This window comes from Centroberyx gerrardi, chromosome 5 (assembly GCF_048128805.1).
Source record: "Centroberyx gerrardi isolate f3 chromosome 5, fCenGer3.hap1.cur.20231027, whole genome shotgun sequence".
NCBI lineage: Eukaryota > Metazoa > Chordata > Actinopteri > Beryciformes > Berycidae > Centroberyx > Centroberyx gerrardi.
This window is the reverse complement of record NC_136001.1, coordinates 35,278,627-35,294,959: the sequence shown is the minus strand read 5'-3', so window position 1 is coordinate 35,294,959 and position 16,333 is coordinate 35,278,627.

Sequence of the window (16,333 nt, the reverse complement as noted above, 5' to 3'; positions counted from 1 at the left end):
ATAATGAGGTCTACTGAGGTATTTAATGTGTGAATGTGACACGTCCTTCGGATGAGACGTTAAACCGAGGTCCTGATTCTGTGGTCAATAAAGATCCCATCGGCAGTCATTGCAAGAGTAGGGGTGTAACCCCGGTGCCCTGGCAAAATTCCCCAAAACAGGTCTTCCTTCCATCATGGCCACCTAATCATCCCTCGTTACCTAATTGGCTCTTTCAGTCCTCTACTCTCCACTGAGATAGCTGATGTGTGGTGAGCGTTCTGGCGCAAACTGGCTGCCGTGCATCACCCAGGTGGGTGCTACACACCAGTGGTGGATGAGTTGAGAAGTGCTGTGAAGCGCTTTGAGTACTTAGAAAAGCGCTATATAAATATAATCAATTATTATTATTATTATTATTTATGAAGGCAAACCTATACTGTAGTATGGTCTCAACTGATTTCTTCACTTACCATGATTTTAAATCCTTGTGAGTCATTCCTCATAATGGTTGCCTTTTGGACACAGTGATGTCTATTTTTTAAAGTATCCATTTTCCATCTTTTTCTCTCAGAAAGAGGACACGTTTGACTTTTTTGGGGAATCAGGAACATGCAAATGAGCTAAACCTTGTCATTATTTTGTCATCTTCATTTACTATCATCATTTTTGTATCAATGTTTTTTATGTATTTTCTAATTATTTTATATATATTAAGTGTCTTGGAGTACTATGAAAAGTGCTTGCAAATAAAATGTATTATTATTATTATTATTATTAATAAACCTGTTTTTCAATAGGTTTGACTCAGCAGGACAGTCTGGCTCTCCATTCACCCCTCTGCCCCCATCCATACCTCTGCTGCTGCCCCCCCCCTCACGCTCCCTTAACCACCTTGTGTCCTCAGGGTGGTTAAGGGAGGGCAGAAGTGAAGTCGGGGTCGGGACCGCAGGTCAGACCGCATCATGTCAGGCAAAAGGGGCGCAGCTCATCATCTCATTCTTTTCTAAGAAAGGTGAGTTTATCAAGCTTTAGTTTATCATTATCATTTAACATCTTGGGACCATGTTGGAAATAGGTGTTTTTCACTTTAACTTTTTTGTTTTGTTTTTGTCTGCTAATCCATAAATAAAATCAATCAATCAATCAATCAAGCAACATTAGCAGACAGATGCTAACCTAGACGGGTTGGTTAGGCTGCTGGCTAACGTTTGCTAACTTAACTAACTTGTCAACTACCGGCAGGCTGTCACCCGTCCTGTATGAGATGGAATCATCACTAATTAAGAGCTAGATGTTGCGTTCCTAAATGAGCCAAAATGGACCGCAATTTGTTCTGCATTTCTCTATTTAGGGATGAAAGTGAGAATAACACCATAATGGAACGGGTAAAATGGGTAAATTTGATAGAAAACACTACAGCCGGTCACCATCTCTCTCTCTCTCTCTCTCTCTCTCTCTCTCTCTCTCTCTCTCTCTCTAAGAGTTCTGTATTTTATGTATTGTATTTTATGTACTACTAACATCTTAGTCCCTGTCCTTATCTGTATTGTATTTTAATGTTTCTGTACTATTTTTAAGCTTAATGATCCTGTACTTCTCGTTTTAACTCCAAAAGCCTAGCCAGTGACAGGGGTTGCAAATTAGCCGTGGCTAAAAACCTGTATGCATGGCATCTATTTTGTATTTTATATATGAAACAATGTTTTATGCATTTGTCCCTGTTAAATAAACGAGTAAATCAATACAAATAAATAAGAAAGGAAAGGAAAGGAAGAAAGGAAAAACTGCAACAATTTTTCCCACTATTGAACTCATGGGACCCCAACCTAAAGTTTACTATGGACCATTCCTCGGAGAGCATCAGTTTCTTGGACATCCTTATTAAGAAAGAGGACAAAGTACAAAATGATCCACAGATATTATTTGTCAACTAGGAAATGTTGTCAGCTGAGGATGATCCCAAGCCCAATATGCTGTCTGTGTAACCAAAAGACTATTGGTACGTATGTACACATGTTTTTTGAGTGTTCTTCAGTTAAACAGTTTTGGAGCCAAGTGATTGACATCATTGGGGTTCAGATACCGTGCCTCCCAAACACTGTATTGCTGAACGATGATTCTTCTCTTAATTTATTAAACCATCAGAAAAGGGTTCTTTTTGCTGGCTTAATTGCAGCCAAAAAAAATCCTTATCACAAGATGGATACCCCCACATACTCTATCTATTAATAAATGGATATCTTCCTTTCATAATGTACTAGACTTAGAATTGTCAATTGCATCTACAAACAATGCTAAAGGAGAAACATTAGAGGCCGTTAAAAGAGCTGCTGACCTGGTGATATCTTTTATGTAAAATGTATAATTGTATATTTGTATGTTTATGCCACCTTGTGAGGATGGCGTGGGAAAACTAATAAAAAGTTGGTCACAAAAAAAAGAAAGAGGACAATGTCTCTACCACCATTTTCAGAAAGGAAACTGACCGCAACACACTGCTCCTTGCATCCTCATACCACCCCAGATCTATCAAGGACAATCTCCCGTTCAGCCTCTGTGTGAGATGACTGTACTCCAGCAGACGAGAATACATCTCCAAAGTCCAGGATATGAAATCCAGGTTTTTAGAGAGGGGCTACAGTCGCAAAATGGTGAAGGATGCCTACAAGTGGGCTCTTTACACGCATAGGGAATCTTTACTACAACCCACAAAAAAAGTCCCAACAACTGCATGGTCTGCAGTCTTCACTACTCACTCTTATCCAATAAAATCAAAAGAATCCTTCTCAGACATTGGCATGTATTACAGCTACATGATGTGTTTAGAGAGAGACGCATTGTGGCACTGAAACGCAACAGTAACCTCCGAGACCGCTTGGTACATGCCCAATCCATTCCTCCCACAATGATACAGAGCACCATGGACAGCCTACCCCCTCCGTCTGGACACCAACCCTGTGGACACTGCTCCATCTGCCCTCTCTCCAACAAACTCAAGGCTTTCCTGAACCCCACAACTGGTGAGATGATCAAATTGAAAACACTCACTACTTGGACACCGGGCCACAGAACTCAAGTTCTGGGCCATACACAAGGGGTGAGGGGTGGTGACTATGACCAGGTTCTTCTCAAGGCAGAAGCCCAATGGATGTTTAACCTGGGCACTTTACCCCTGAGGGTCTCAATGAAGAAGTGGATCTCTCATGTTTTTTGTGATCATGTGTTTTGTATAATTATGTCTCTTTGTCATCATGCTATCTTGAATTTGTTGCATTAGAGTCTTACTTCTCCTTGCCGTGACTATTTTATTTCAGTTTGTTATAATGCTATAATGCAGATTTTTGAGCACAATAATTTGGCAGCTAATACAAACAATAAGAACTTAACTCACTTTCTTTTCACAGGTCTAGCTCGTAAATATATCACTAATTTTCTTTTCACAGGTAAATCAAATAAGTATATTGTCTTAGCTCATTTCACAATTCAAATTGCATTCATGCATTCATGAGTGCAAAATGTGAATTACTTGTGAGACTGCCATTTTTTGTTTGATTCAGGGTTAACATCATATTTGCTTATATCTTTTGACTTAGCTTAAATCTACGATATTTATTCTAAACTTTTAATTAATAAATAGGTTACAGACTGTTTTCTAACAAAATGTCAACCTGTTACTTTGCACAAGGCAACAGGGTTGACGGTAACAAGGTTGACATTTCAAGCTTATATTGGCCATTATTCCACTCCACCATGTGATGAAGAACATGTAAACACATGGCATGCATGTAGTAAGGGATTATGTGCATTTATGAAATAACTTTAAAAAAAAACTTTGAAATACAGGGTAACAGGGTTGACAAGCTGACAGCGGTCGGGTTTTTGTACATGAAGGATTTTAGAGATGAATCCACTCCGCGCCATTGCTACAAGATGGATTTCATACAGCAGTCAGGCATTAAAATTCCCAATGCAGTAATTGTGAGTGGGTTGCTTGAATCAGACCAAGATGAAGAGATTTTCTACTTCCTTAAGAGGTATGGTGCCATCCAGAGGATAGTTCCAGTTGTTGATTCTACCTCTGAGTTTTACAAAAACCGGATCGTTGAGTATGCAGACGGTCCTGCTATTGAAACTTTAGCGCCTCTTTTGCCATACAATCACCCACTTAAAGACAGACCTAGTGTAATATACTGCGTTGAAGCTTAACGAGTATTTACACTGCTAAGGTCGGTAGCAGCTTTACGAAAACCTACCTAGATGAGTTAAAGGGGTTAGCGAAACTGAGTGGGAAAGACTTCGAAGAAGTGCTAAGGGAGATGATGTCAGAGATCAGTGAAATTATTGAGATTTTAGAACCCATTGAAGACACATCTTCCCCCATACTTACTGAGAACCCAGTTGGAGCCCCACAGCTCAACACGTCTGAGATCCCATCACACCAGCTGCTTGTAGATCCTCCTCAGCTAGGCACTACTCCAAGTGGTGCTGAGTCACGCCCATCCATTGCTGTGAAGGGAACTCCATCTATTGTGGTAAGCGACCTCAATCCACCTGAAATTCAGAGAGTCATTGTTGAGCACATTGTAAGAAAGGAAGACATGAGTGCGCATTCACACTCTCCCATGAGACTTCGATCATTTTCCGGAAAGACCCCCAGACCCAGTAGTGAAACGGATTATGACACTTGGCGCTCACATGTTGAACTTCTCAGAAAAGATCCTGCCATGTCTGATCTTCAAAGATCTAGAAACAATTTTGAGAGCCTGCTTTCTCCTGCAGCTGATATAGTGAAAAGACTGAGTCCCGAAGCTACACCTGAAGCTTATCTCCAGCTCTTGGATTCAGCTTTTGGTACTGTTGAAGATGGAGAAGAGCTTTTTGCTCAGTTCATGAACACTCTTCAAGATCCTGGTGAAAAGCCATCTGCTTACCTTTGTCGCCTCCAAGTGGCCCTGAACCTCGCTGTAAGGAGAGGAGGAATTGCTGCTGAAGAAGCAGATAAACACGTTCTCAAGCAGTTTTGTCGAGGGTGTTGGGATAACACCTTGCTCTCTGATCTCAATCTTGAAGAAAAGAAAAGTCACCCTCCATCATTTTCAGAGTTTCTGTTAATGCTACGTACAGAAGAGGATAGACAGGTAGCTAAGGCCACACGTATGAAGAAGCATCGTGGCTCAACCAGGCAGCGAGCCTTGGCACACTCACAAAGCATGTGTCTGTGGCAAGCTACAGGCAGTACCTGAGCCTGATTCCAGCCCGTTGACGGAGCTCAAGAAGCAAGTGGCAACTCTGCAGAGTCAACTCACCTCCTTGATGTCTAAGAAAAACAAAAGAGCCTCGAAGCCCAAGGGAAATTTTGAGCATAACTCAGGTGAGGCATCGAAACCTGACAACACCAGGACAGCAAGCTGGAAGCCAGCCAACCCAAAGCCGAACACCCAGCCAAAGCCCTGGTACTGTTTCAATTGTGGTGAGGATGGTCACATTGCCACAGTCTGTAGTAATGACTAGAGGTGTACAGAGACGTCATTATCTGTATCTGTATCTGTATCTGTTCAACTAACAAAATTATCTGTCTCTGTATCTGTATTCGGATAGAAGACCGGAAGTGGGCGTGGTTTATACTGGAAGTCACGTTAAATCGGGCAAATGTTGTATTTTCTAGCCTAATATTCATTGGCAATGCAATTTTTGTGCCTTCAAAGCATCAAATTGATTTAATATTGGCATATAATTATGAAATATATTTCCACATCCTCATACTGTACTTTTCATCTCTCTCTTTTTATTTTTAACTAAATTCCATGAAACTTATGGCTGATAGGATGAATATTGACTGAAATACAAGGTAAAACGTTTATTTCGACTGATTTTTTGAAATGGAGGAAATTAACACATACAGCTAAAAACTACAGGTTTCATTTTGATGTATAGGTTGCGGAGGTTTGAAAGAAATCCAGCTGCCACACCAGGCTTTTGTCTCGCTAGTAGAGGTCTGCAACCTGACCCGAACCCGACGGGACCCGAGACTGTATGTCGGGTATTGGCCGGGTCGGGCTTGGTTTATAAATAAATAATTCGGGCTCAGGTCGGGTCAGGCTCGGTTGTTTTTTTCATGCGTGGAAAAAAGCACAATGTTTTATGCTCCTCGCTTTCTCCTGAAGCTCTGTGTCACACAGGCTGGGCACACACAGCTCCCCTCCCTCTGCTGAGTGCTGCTCTCTCTCTTTCTCTCTCTCTCTCTCTCGCTCTCTCTCTTTTTCTCTCTCTCGCTCGCTCCGCTCCGCTCCGTCACTGGTGCTGAAAAACGCACAGCGGCTACAGCACTAAAATGGACTTTTTTCGTTTGTGTTTTACTACTTCATTTTCTGTTTTACAAATGATAAAGGGAAAATCAAGTCCTTTATTTACATGTCAATCATGGCTTTTTTTTTTCTGAATAATAACGAGCAACTTCGGGTAGAAGAAATATCTGTTTCCATCGCATTATTTGTGCTTTCCTGAATAACGTATTCGGATTCGGGTACATCCCTAGTAATGACCCAAGCCCTACTCTTGTAACTGAAAAAAAGAGACAGTTGAGAGAAAAACGGCGTGTCTGGGAAGAACAAAACCACTCCCCTGCCACCGCGGATTTAAACTAGATGCAGTCTCGGTTGTGGGGCAAACTGGGGCTGAAGCAGGTCAACAATGTCCCGCTAAAGATGAGGGTGAAGCCAAAACCAAAGTGCACGCCACCTTGAGACAATCTAATGTCAAAGATCACCCTTTCAAATTACCTAAAGGGCTGATTGGCACTAAAAGTACAGCTCAAGTTACGATCAAAGGTGAACAGTACTTAAAGTACTAGAGTTGCGGCAAAAGCATTGCACTGATGGCAACATTGGGTTGGTGAGGATGCAAGGCAGTAGTCAAGAGATTGTTCCAGCGGGCAGAACTCTAGTCCTTGAGGGAGCTGTATCTGTCAAAGGGTTCCATACAGAGAGGTCCGTCATCGTGGAACATCCTTCATCATCTTCTCTGCCAGGGGGGTTGTTAGTAAAGACCTGCCTCCTTGACCTTCCAACCAGACAGCTGTGCAGACTACCAGTTGTGATATCTAATGAGTCCGAGCATGACATTACCATTCCAGCAAAGAGTGTGATTGCCGAACTCAGTACAATCCAGACTGTTCTCTCTCATAGGCAGAGTGTGATTGATCCATCTGAACAAAGAGTTATCAAAGACGCCTAACCTGAATTTTGATTTTGCTGAGTCTCCGATCCCTTGTGAATGGAAAGACCACATTACTCAAAAGCTGAACAGTATGCCTGAGGTCTTTGCTCAGCATGATCTGGATTTTGGAAGGACAGATAAAGTAAAACACCACATCAAGCTGTCCGATGAGACGTTCAAACACCGAGCTCGACCGATACACCCGCATGATATAGAAGCTGTTCATAAACACCTTCAAGAGCTTTTCGATGCTGGTGTAATTCGTGAAAGTGAGTCTCCATTCTCCTCACCAATCGTTGTAGTCAGGAAGAAGAATGGGCAGGTACACCTGTGTATTGACTACAGGAAGTTAAATCTACAGACGGTGAAGGATGCATATGCGCTTCCTAAGCTGGAGGACACCTTCTCAGCGCTTTCTGGATCCAAATGGTTTACCGTGCTCGATCTGAAATCCAGCTATTACCAGATTGAAGTCGACGAGTCTGACAAGCCCAAGACTGCCTTTGTGTGCCCACTTGGTTTCTGGGAATTTAACCGCATGCCACAGGGAGTGACAAATGCGCCGAGTACATTCCAGAGACTTATGGAAAAGTGCATGGGGGACATGAACTTGAAGGAAGTTGTAGTTTTTCTGGATGACTTGACAGTTTTCTCCAACACTCTGGAAGAACATGAGACCAGGCTGATGAGAGTTCTCATTCGTCTAAAGGAGTATGGATTAAGGCTGTCGCCAGAAAGGTGTAAGTTCTTTCAAACTTCAGTTCGTTACTTGGGGCACGTGGTTTCCCAGCATGGAGTGGAGACTGATCCGGATAAGACAGCAGCACTTGGCCAGTGACCTTGACCTGGCCAGAATCTAAAAGAGTTAAGATCCTTCCTCGGATTCTGTGGATATTATAGAAGGTTCATTAAAGCCTATTCAAGCATTGTGAAACCTCTGAATGACTTGACTTCCGGTTATCCACCTCTTCGGAAGCATTCAAAGCCAAGAGAAAGGAGTGGCCAGTACTACAATCCCAAGGAGCCGTTCAAGGGTCGTTGGACACCTGCTTGCCAGCATGCATTCGAGACAATCATTGACAAGCTGACAACGTCTCCTGTCCTGGGCTTTGCTGATCCTACATCCTTCACACGGATGCAAGCACCACCGGCCTCGGAGCGGCCTTATATCAGGAGCAGGAGGGGCAGCTGCGAGTCCTTGCCTACGCAAGTAGAGGATTATCGTGTAGTGAGTCCCGCTATCCAGCTCATAAACTCGAGTTTTTGGCGCTCAAGTGGTCTGTAACAGAGAAGCTTAGTGACTATCTCTATGGCAACCAGTTCACAGTGGTTACGGATAGCAATCCTCTGACGTACATACTCACCTCAGCAAAACTCGATGCAACTAGCTACAGGTGGTTAGCGGCACTGTCTACCTTCTCATTCAAGCTCAAGTACCGTGCCGGGAAGCAGAATTCAGATGCTGATGGGCTATCACGTCATCCCCATGAAGAACTATATGACGACTCATCATCTCGGAAAGAGAGGGACCAAATATGCCACTTCACACAACACCATCTGTCAGATCCAGATAACATTGATGCAGTGAATCAAGAGGTTGTTCATGCTATCTGTGAGAGACAACTTGTCTATTGCGCCAACAACGGAGACTTGGTCAATGATGGCAGTATTTCTCTTGTCGAAAGTCTTGCCACTTCTGTAGATGCTGTACCTGACAGCTTTGGGCAGGAGGAGCAGCATGGAGGACTACCCATCATCCCACACCTGTCAGAGATAGATCTGAGAGATAAGCAGAGAACCGACCAGTGCATAAGACATGTTATCTCCCAGATGGAGCGTGGAGAGAAACCACCACCCACCTTGAGAAAAGAGCTCCCGGATGTACCCCTGTTGTTAAGGGAATGGAACAGACTTGAACTGCGCAACGGCATTCTCTATAGAAGACGCCAAGAAGGAGACTACACATTGTACCAGCTGGTCTTACCTGAAGGTCTCCGTGACACTATCTTGACAAGCCTACATGACGACATGGATCATATGGGAATAGAACGCACGTTGGACCTGGTCAGAGCCAGGTTCTACTGGCCGAAAATGGCTTCAGACGTAGAGAGGAAAGTGAAGACATGTGATAGGTGTGTGCGCAGGAAGACATTGCCTGAGAAGGCTGCGCCTTTAGTGAACATTAAGACTACAAGACCGCTTGAACTGGTCTGTATGGACTTCCTTTCTCTTGAACCAGACAGAAGTAACACAAAGGACATCCTCGTGATCACAGATCACTTCACAAAGTATGCAGTGGCCATCCCAACTCCAAACCAAAAGGCCCGTACTGTTGCAAAGTGCCTGTGGGACAGTTTCATTGTCCAATTATGGTATTCCAGAAAATCTTCATAGTGACCAAGGACCTGATTTTGAGTCGCGAATGATAAAAGAACTGTGTGAAGTTGCTGGTATACAGAAGATCCGAACAACACTGTACCACCCCAGGGGCAACCCTGTAGAGCGTTTTAACTAGGGCTGGGTATCGGTACTCGATACCTTTTAGGTATCGACCAAAATAACCCAGTACCAAGTAGTATCGAAACTTCTCCAGTCAAACAATACCTGCATTCGATACTTTTTGTACACAGATCTAGAAAAAAATGACTATTTGTATGGTTTTGCTCGCAGCCAATCACCACAAGCGTTCTTCGATTTAATGCGACGTGTGATTGGCCCACTACCACAGCAGCTACAACCCATAGCAGTCCATGAAGCTGATTGCTTCTCTCTGCAAGTGAAGACACACATAACAAACTAAATCAATAAATGCAACATATCTGACATCTCTGTTGCTCACACACATAGCCACACACACACACACACACAGAGAGAGACATAGACAGAGAGAAAGACAAAGAGAGAGAGAGACAGAGAGAAAGAGAGATAGAGAGAGAGAGACAGACAGAGAGATAGAGAGAGAGATAGCACGCTCTTACCATTAATGTGAGATATGGGCCCGTCTCTTGCTGCACAACTTCTCCATCGTTGGAGAAATAGATGAGAGGCATACACGTAGGTCGTTCTCCACTTCCATCCAAGCCATGTACCTGTGGAGGTCAGCGCTGAGAATGATGACTCGCACAGGTATGTGGTTGGAAAGGGGAGCAACACCTTCATGAGGGCAAGGGCATGTACTGCAGGGAGATACTACAACCCCAATAACAATACACCACGTGCACAATACACCAATACACACTAGTACACGGCAGATGCAATGAACGCTAGGTGAAGAGGGTTAACTGCAAAGCTCGCCATACCGAAAGCTTACCACACCGCATGCAGTGAACACAAATTAGGACCCAGTCTACTCCCCGCAGCGCGGTCCCTCTGCTCAAAAGAAAGAAAGATGTACCAATGCAAAGTCTAGTACATTATTATGAAATAGTTGGTTCATGGACAAGCTTATTTTTAACAATACAAACAGTCTTCAACAGTATAAAAATCCAGCACTAAAGCAGGAATGGTCTCGTACACAGTATAAGAACATATAATTTCCAAAGCTATTCAGATAAAACAGTTCAAATAAAACAGCAGCCTGGCACTGGATCCTAGGGGAAAAGAATGCAGGTGTCAATCCTCTATATTGGAGGGATGATTTATACATTACCTCGGAGGGATTAACCCTCCTACTGTTACCACTACCAATAGGTTACCTGCATGGAGCGTAGGCTATGCTTGGTGTGACACAGGAAAGGGTGACTGGCCTATCACTGCCTGGAACGTCTATCAAAGGCCTACAGCACGGGACCAGTCTGAATCCTCACCATATAGGAACACACCTACAGTAGTGAACATGTGCATATTGGTAACACATTCATATATGTGTGTTATGGAGGGGCAGGTATAATAAACTCACCGCCTACCTCATAACCACTGGGCTACAGGCCACACAGGAATCACCGAGGGACAAAGCCACCCTAAAATCTAAATCACCAAAACAATATAAGACTATGAACTAAATATTACAATTTCTCATTCTCAATCTTAGACTTGCATTACCTGCATCAACTGTATTGCAGAAGAAGGAGAAGTACCCTACACACCAAACCTTTGTCAGGCTCAAACAAAGGAAGGCTGGCTGACACACCTGTCCTTATGAGGAGAATGGACTGCTAATCAGTTCCAATGGCCCGCCTACTAAAGTCAGTGCCCTCTACCTAGGGTAGCAGCCATCACATAGGCTTTAATGTTTTTGGTGAATTTCTTTTTTTTTTTTTTAACAAGAGATTATGGGGTAGATCCAGGACATGCTGGAGGGATGCATGCCTGGGAGCATGCCTGGGAGCACTTGGGGATCCCTCAGGGAGAGCTGGAGGAAGCTGCTGGGGTGAAGCATGTCTTGGCTGCTCTGCTCGCCCTGTTGCCACCACGACCCTGACTTGGATACATGGCTAGAAAATGGATGGAAATTCAAATTCTTGATGGATGAATTAAAATTGAAACAACCCCTTGTTCATTGAAAATAAGTGTTGCATTTGCAGGAGGAATAAAATAAAAAAGCTTAAAAAATAAACCATAGCTTAACGTGGTTTTTTAAAATCAAAACAGAGATTTCTAGGCTTACACTATATGCCATGTGAGAATAAATCATAGCATTACCAAAATGAAGGTTGGCAAAGAGCTGGTGGAACAGCCTTCCTTCTCAACCTAGGCAAGGCAAGGCAAGGCAAGCGTTATTTATAAAGCACATTTCATACACAAGGCAAATTCAATGTGCTATGGCAGTGGAGCACGCGTCATCATCGCTATCATCACTGCCATTATCTCCATCACTGTCATTGTCACAGTCAGGATTTACATTTACATACTCAAAAAGCATATTGTGGCCACTGTCACTCAGCCCTTCAGTAGACCCTGGTCAGTGCTCCAGATAATATAATACTTCCATGCTCCAGACTAGTGGCTTTGCTCCCCCTTGTGGATAAATGCAGTATTACCTTGGACAGGGCTATAGGAAGCTGCTGGATGTGCATGTACTTTGTACATAGGACCCCAGCCTGGCTGCTTGGTGCTCTTGCTGGGCCGTTCTGAACCTGTCCAGTAACAAGACTTGCATATCAGGTGAAAATGGGGGACTCACCTTCATTATCAGCAGGCAAGTCGCTAGGGCTTGGGGCATCACTCTCAAGTACCCCACCTTCCAGGACTTTGGCTGCCGACTGGGGCTGTTGAGGGGTTCTCCTCTCTCCGGCAGCTTCACAGACCCTGTCGAAGCCTGGCCAGCACCGTCCAGGAGCCTAGGTCTGTCGGTGCAGCTGGACCATTGGAACATGCCTGCTTTCGCCTAGGATACAGGTGAGGGGCAGTGAACTACTTTTCTCTTTATACCCAGGGGAACCATCTCAGACCAGATGAGAGTTATGGTGCTGCCCAAGTCAAGGAAAGCTGACAGATCGCAGGGGCCCACGTGGACTGGGTACTAGCGCATTGGTTTAGTCAGCTTTTTGTCTCTCAGGTCTGACAAATGACAGTTTTGGCGATGGGGTGCCCGGGTCAGTTGGCATGGGTTTATCACTGTTGGGATACTAGTGAGGCAGGTGACTCTGAGTACCGCAGTTGCGACATCAAGCAGGTACTCCCGTTGGCCCCATGCTGCAGCTGCTCAGATGGGAGGCTGATGTCCCTTTGGTGGAGCTGTAGCTCAGGGTTCCCCCTAGTCACTTGGATCTTCTCAGGTCGGCTGGACCCAAGGAACTCCTTGGATGCCTCCAGCTTCTCGACCAGCACCACCATCTCAGCAAATGTACCAGGCCTCTACTGGGACACTGCCTCGTGAAGACCAAAAGGGCAGAGCCTGGGCAAATTGGTTGAGGATAACCATATCAACCACCTCAGTGACAGTGGCCTGGGGTTGCCAGTAGCCAACTTCTTCCAAGATGCCTAAGTTGGAACTGCTAAGCTCTAGCTAGCTGACCTGGGGTGTATTCCCAAGCATTAAAGCTTTGGGCACAGGCATGCGGGTTGAACCCAGTGTGGTCAGGATCTCATAAATAAATAATGGATAGGCTGACATTATTTACCGATCACCAATATCCTAGCTTTAGCCAGAAGGAAGTCACCACAGGGCAGACCTCCGTCTCAATCGATTTACTCAGTGAGGTGCAATAAATAAAAAAGTTATTTTACTGCTTTTTAGCTTTTTGCTTTGAGTTTACACCACAGAAAAGGAAACACAGATGTGTTGCTAGCTCTTGGTTTGTTAATACAGAAAAAAAGGCATGCTTTGATTTCCAGACAGGATGCACTCAGAGTAAAAGCATTGTTTGCTGGTCCAAATCTGAACCAAGTTCTTCTTTTGTATGCCTACTGCCTAACATACAGATCATGGCAGAGACGAGGGAGGTAATGTAACTTGTAAGTTTGTACAATGTTTTTAAAGCTTATAAAGTTATATTAGTAATGCATTACAATAAATATAATATTGTAAAGTTATTAGAATATTATAAAAGCATAGCAAAAGAATTAAGACATAAATATAAATATCTAATTATTATTATTAAAAACTACTGTTAATTACATTGATTAAATTACAGTAAAATGTTCTCTGCAACAATTCTGCGTGTTGAACAGGAAACACTGAACTAAGGCTGTAGGCTCCTGTAGGGTTCAGCAACAACCCCGTCGCTGTGTTCCACTTTACAATGTATTTGATTTAAATTATCGAAATAGGCTATGGCTACATGCTTCAAAGGTGGAACCTACTGTATGATTTGTTATCAAAAACAAGGATAGCTATCCAAGGCTTAAGAGGGAATATTCCATAGAGGTGGTGCATCACAGAGGACAGTTTTTGGGCCAGTACTTAGATGAAGAATTTGCCATACGATGTTCGAAATTTTGTTCTAACCGCTCTAGTGAAATGCATATGTGAGAGGCAGAAGTATTGTGTGCAGGCCTAGATTGACTGTGATACACAGAAGACTGTGATACACAGTTGGTTTCACTACTGTTGACAAAATGCACTTATTGTAAGTCGTTTTGGACAAAAGCATCTGTTCAATGACATAATGTAATGTAATGTAACGATGGAGCAGAGGAATCCATGATTATGACTTCTAGTGTACTACTGTGAGGTTTGGGCCCAGTTCTACGGGAGGGGGCACACTCGCTTTTAAGTTGTGTATGTTCAGTTTCTATGCCTTCTTAGCAGTAGTACAATACTACAGTGAGTGCCCCATTACTGAGTTAAAAAGTGCCCTTAGTGATTCTTTAATACCATCATTTTCAAGGTTATTGTGAAAAATATGTTGTTATACACAGTGGAAAGGTAATGGTGGTGATAGCGATTGAATTAAAGGTACACACACTGGGCAGTAACAAAATATATGCACAAAGTCTTCTTCCTCTTCATGACAAAATTTGTAGATAGGCATATTTTCTATATTCCAAGTATGTAACATCTTAAGTTCTGTAGAATATTTTCAAATGAAAAGACCATATCTGCACTTTATCTGCCACCACCCTCCTAATTACATCTGCCAAGCCGTTCTCCTGCATTTCCTGCATTACTGCACCCAGGAAATCTTGTTCTAACCCCTCTAGTGAAATGCATATATAAGTGAGAGGCAGAAATATTGTGTGCAGGCCTAGATTGGCAGAATGTGGGGTGAAGACAATGCTTTTTGAATTGTTAAAATGCCCTCTATACTGTGCTAAATCCGTGTAATGTTTGAATATTCATTTATTGATCCTTTTCAAGGTTGCTGGGTCCTGGAGTCTATTCCAGCATACATTGTGTGGAAGGCAGGGAGACACACTGGATAGGTTGCCAGTCCATCAGGCGGCTAACACAGAAACACACACATTCATACCAATGGGCAATTTAGAGTCTCCATTCCACCAGTGTTGCATGTCTTTGAACTGTGGGAGGAAACCAGAGCACGCAATGGAAATCCACGCAAACATGGAGAGAACATGTAAAATCTGGACTGGGCTGGACATTGAACCCAGGTTCAAGCACTTTTCTTGCAAGAAGCAAGAAGCTGTGAGGCAAAAGTGTTAATCACTGAGCCACTATGCCGCCCTTATTTGAATATTTTTTATTCTAATTCAATTTAATGGATTCAGATAAAGCATTTAAATGTGCCTCAGGGATATGTAATGTGGCAATATAATTACATTTAGTTGCAGTTGTTAGAATTGTGATAATTCCAAAAATTAAGTTACAATTATCTTTAAACCAATCCTACTCTGTTGTCTCAATTTATGCTGAAAGAGGAGCAATTCAATACCTCACTTATGTTTTGTTCTCTATGTCATCATACTTCTTTCTTTCAGTCCTCCATCCATTGGTAACACCGAGTAGTGATTCAAAGTTTCTTATGTGCATGATGCAAAATCTAATTTGGGACATGGAATTTACTGTTGGTGGCAGTGATTCAGAAAATGCTGCTGTGTTGAATACTCAGGGGACATTTTAAGGTCTCATTAGTATTACATTCAACCCTTGATCAAGAACTTAAAAACATAGAGCTTAAAGTTTTACCCCATATATACTTATAACTCTTTTGAAGGTTTATTTTGGTATGTGTTACTACAAATAATAAGAACTATGATAATGAGTGCAAAATGTGCAAAATAATACAAACCCTCTCCATGAAGTTAAATATCAAATTAGATATTGTGGCAAGAATGATGGTTACATCCCTAACAACCTTGTTTTATACATTAGCAAAGTGTCCTGCGTCATAAATAAATAAAGTCCTCACAGCAAGAACGCTACCAGTGAGTATCAGATTTTGGAGTTGTACTCTGACATTTAAACCACACACAGGTCTTCTCACTGTTGTACTTGGCTGCTTGATGTCACTCTGAATATGATCACTTACACTATCCCCTATGTTTACTTTGTGCTGTTTTATTTTCTGTAATGCTAATGATTCTGGAAGGCAGACTTACTGCTAATATGGATCTGCTGTCCGGCCGTCTATCATGACACTATCTGTCAGAACAAACAATTAGTAAAAACAACAGTAACAAAAGTAAAATGAAATGGGACAAATGTCATGGCTTTGTAATGGGTAAAATATTTCTCAGTTGGAAATCTTTTAAACAAGATAAAATAATTGAGTTAGAGATTGCTAGTTTTGTAATT